Source organism: Panthera leo, chromosome C1 (genome assembly GCF_018350215.1).
Source record: "Panthera leo isolate Ple1 chromosome C1, P.leo_Ple1_pat1.1, whole genome shotgun sequence".
In the NCBI taxonomy this organism is placed as follows: Eukaryota; Metazoa; Chordata; class Mammalia; order Carnivora; family Felidae; genus Panthera; species Panthera leo.
Window position 1 is genome coordinate 170620679 of NC_056686.1, and position 4299 is coordinate 170624977.

At 37.7% G+C, this 4299-nt stretch overlaps 1 pseudogene; it reads right to left on the reverse strand.

Annotated features, from left to right (window-relative positions):
* Positions 1-3256: 3256 nt before the first annotated feature.
* On the reverse strand, positions 3257-3920 carry LOC122226035 (annotated as a pseudogene).
* Positions 3921-4299: the final 379 nt, after the last annotated feature.

The window sequence follows — 4299 nt, forward strand, 5'->3', positions numbered from 1 at the left end:
AATCATTGGTCTCTCTTCCCTGCAAGATTATACATCCTTACTCATTGACTTAGCTTTGCCATGTGATGGTAAAACAAAACAAAACAAAAAACCTAGAGATAAACTAAATATGAATTAAGAAAGATTGGTTGAAGAATTTTTGATAAATATAACATGGCACATTATGCAGTTAGTTTTCATGTAAACTAGATTTAATTAGATTTAATGAACATTAGATTAAGCTTATTTACATGAAGAGATGTCATTCATGTATGATATGTGGAAAGAGGGCATATCTTAGATGAATGTATATAATAGAGTTCATTGTATAAAAAAGTAGCAAATTATGGTATGTTTATGTAGATAAGCCTTTCAAAGAACAGTCGCCATTGGACACTGATGCAAAAATATTCAGAAATAGATTGGAGGAGGGAAATTAAGATTGTTAACATTTACTTTTTACAACTTTGCGGTGTTCACTTTGTTAAAATATAAAATATTTCTTTCTGTAATTAAAAATTAAAAAAAACCAGGAACATACAAACAAAAATAATAACTTAAAATTGTTTTGTATTGTATTTTTTGAACGTTTATTTATTTTTGAGAGAGAAAGATAGTGTAGGTGGGGGAGTGCAGGGAGAGAGGGGACAGAAGATCTGAAGAAGGCTCTGTGCTGACAGCAAAGAGCCTGATGAGGGAATCGAACTCCCGAGCTGTGAGATCATGACTTGAGCCGAAGTCAGATGCTTAACTGACTGAGCCACCCAGGAGCCCTAACTTGAAATTTTTAAAATTAAGATGACATTTCCTAACTGACATGAACAGGATTGGGAGAGCAAATATGCCCAATTACTGGCTGTGATCAGGCACTTCTTTCCATGCCCTTCCCAAGGAAAGCATTTGGGAAAATCTGGCAGTTTTCTCTCACTGCCAATGACAGAATTCTGTTTTGATCTAAAATCTTCCACCTTGTTCTCCAGGGAAATCCTGTTTGAAAAAAAATTTTTGTATAGGATTAAATGAATTAGATTAGGATGAGGTATATGGGTTTGCAGGTTTGCAGGGAAGACTATTTGGTATGAGATGTGTGAGGTCAGCTGTATGATGCAATGAAAGAAATGAAAAGAGAGAGGACATTATTAAAATCCTTTCATTGATTAATATATCACCCTCAAACTGTTGGCATATGCAAATAAAGATCCATAGTTAATGTGATCCTACTTTGGCTTATAGACTTAATGTTTTTCCTTTAATACCATACCAGTACCCTGACCATGTAGGCCATGTAAGTCATGACTCTAATGTTTTAAAATAACAGTTTTCTTAGAGTTGTCTCTAAGAAAGAGAGTTTGTCTCACAAGGCATTGTGTTTTATGCAGTTGTGTAATATGTTGTTTTAGTGATTTTTGCCTGAAAATCTGCCTAAGAGCCCAGTTATCCCACTGATTTATGATGAGAGACATCACAGGTCTGGGAGGTGGCTGGGGTGGCTGTTCTTCATTCATCAAGTCAGCTTCATATCTGCCCCACAGATCTTTCATTCTGAGACCCAGGCAGGATCTTTTGATGACAGATGGCAGAACGACGAAAGCACAAGCCAAACCACGCAAACTGGTCTAAAGCCTCTAATCAGTTGAGGCACACATTATATTCAACTTACATAGCACTAGTCAGAGCACATCATATAGTTAAACCCCAAGTAAAACCCCAAGTTGGAATGACAGGGGAGCATACTACACCCCAAGAGGAAGGCAGGGCAGAGTCAAATGGAAAAGGGTATGAAAATAAAATCCTATTAAAGGGAGAGGTTGGAGAGTTGGTAGCAGTATATCCAAGATGGGGCTGGATCACATGGAGCACTGTTTTTTCTTAAACTAGTTAGGTGTAAAAAACTTAGGTCGTAAGTCTATAAAAAAGATTACTCTCTGTTTTTCCAAATTCCCCCTCCGCTACAACGTCAAAACCTTTGCTTAGCTCTCACCACTATGATTTAAGGTAGTACAAGAGAAACAGAATAGAGAAATATTATGACAAATCCTGAGAAATTTGGGTCTTCCTCAACTTTGAAAGCAGATCTGCCACTTACTATTTCTGTCCCATGGGCAGAAAGAGTCAGGGATTTGGAGAGATGACCTTGTCTATATAAAGCTTAGTGCCACATAGTGATTCTACCCATTATTTGATTGTGCTCCTGTCCATGTACTAGAAAATAGTTCATAACAGCTACTTCTAGGGATAAACTGGAAGATAACGGAAAGAGGTCCTAAACTTCTCTCTCTGCTTCACAAGTGCACTGAAGGACACCTGCCATTTTTTGGCATGCCCAGCATTCATTTTCACCTCTTCTGGCAAATTATTATTTCCCCAGATGTATTCTCTGTGTTTTGAGTGAGATAGATTCAAATCCTGTGGCTGTGTGACCCAGGCTTGAACAATCAAAGCATCATATCCCAATGATTAATTCAGGTGTGAGAAGGTGATTCAGTCAGAGCCCTGGAGACTAAATTCTAGGACTTTTGTTGGAACCATTGGAAAGAAAGCACTCTCCACCTGTCCTGCTGGGGTCGGTGTTAGGATGATACATAAGTTGAGATATATAGGCAGTCATCTTTCCATTGTGTGGAGAGGAGTTGAGAATTTAAGGCACAGCAGTGTTGAACACATAAGGGCGAAAGCCAGAGAGTCCTGTGTCATCATTTTATTCTCTGTATCCAGCATGCCTGAAAATACCCCTAGACTTTCAAGTTACATGAATCAAAACATTCCTAGTTTTGTTCAATTAATTTTGGTTGTTTTTTCCTGTCATTTTGCTACCAAGTGTCTTCCTGTTCAGTTAATACTAGTATCTTTGTTTTATGTAGTTCATACTAGTATCTAGCAAAACTTTATAAAGGATATGCCCTCTAATAAAAAAAAAATGAAGGTGCACACCATTGAAAAGGAAAGGAATTCCCTACAAAGGTGATTCTTTCTTTTTCATTTTAATTTAAAATACAAATTTATCCTGATTTTAAAAGTAAAGTAGTGGGAATGACAGTAACAAACAAGATTTCACCAGTGGATATTGTGACGTGACTATAGCAGACTAATATATGAAACTTAGTAAGGAAATGGCTGCATTTCAAAATGGCTAAATATGCAGGCCCCCAAAATGAAGATACTTTTCAAACTGCCACATTCACTCTGAAACCCATTCATCTCCATCGGCATCCCAAAGATTAAGCACCTGTTCTGTTCAGCTTGGTAATAAAGTGGCTAGCATGCTGTACCGCTGACATCACAGGACAGTGCCTGTAAAGCTAGATTTCTGATGATGGGCTCCAGCTGCACTTTCACACAGGTCATCATCCTCATCTGGGAGAGTAGCTGTCTGAACAACACTAGATCATGCTCATACTGTGCTGCCAAAGCTGAGTCCAGACAGCCTCCAAGTTAGGGTCTCCAAATAGTTTTCTGGCAAGACACAGGAAGGGCTTTTCAAAGTTGTAGTTACTTTTGGCAGAAATGTCATAGTACTGAAGGTTCTTTTGGCGGAAGGCAATGGATTTGGCCTTAACTTTACTGTCCTGACTGTTCACTTTGTCACACAGCACAGTGGGGATATTTACACATACTTGTACCAGATCTCTATGTCAGTTATGCACATTCTTGTAAGTGACCCGTGCTGTTACATCATATATTATAATGGCACACTGGGCTTAGGTGTAATAGCCATCTCTCAGCACACCAAATTTCTCCTGACCAGCCGTATCCCATACATTGAACTCAGTAGGTCCTCATTTGGAATGGAACACAAGGAGATGGGCCTCAACACCCAAGTTAGCTACATACTTCTCCAATTCATCAGTCAGATGATATTTCATAAATGTAGTTTTTCCAGTACTACCATCACCAACCAATACAAGTTTGAACTGGACTTAGAGTTCTCCTTGGGCAGCCATTGTGATGTTGCTTCCAGAAGCATTTCCTGCCCATCTGAGCCATAGTTAATATTTCTTTGAGTGTTTTTTTTTTGTTTTTTTTGTTTTTGGTAATTAATTCCTACCCTTCTCTTACCTCCCAGTATAATTTGACCTGTTGAAGTTCTTATGATGGAAAGTTCATAAGGGCCACCAATTAGGTGAGAAAAATGATTCAAATACAAACCACTGTTCCAAGAAGTTGTAAGTTTATTTTCTTTATGGCTAAAGAATGTTGAATATTTATAGTAATATTTGTTTTGAAAAAACATAAATGTGATTGTATAATATTTTATGTGATTAAAAGTCAGTATAGAACATTATAAAAGCATTTTTCTCAAAGAGGGATTGATAATTTACC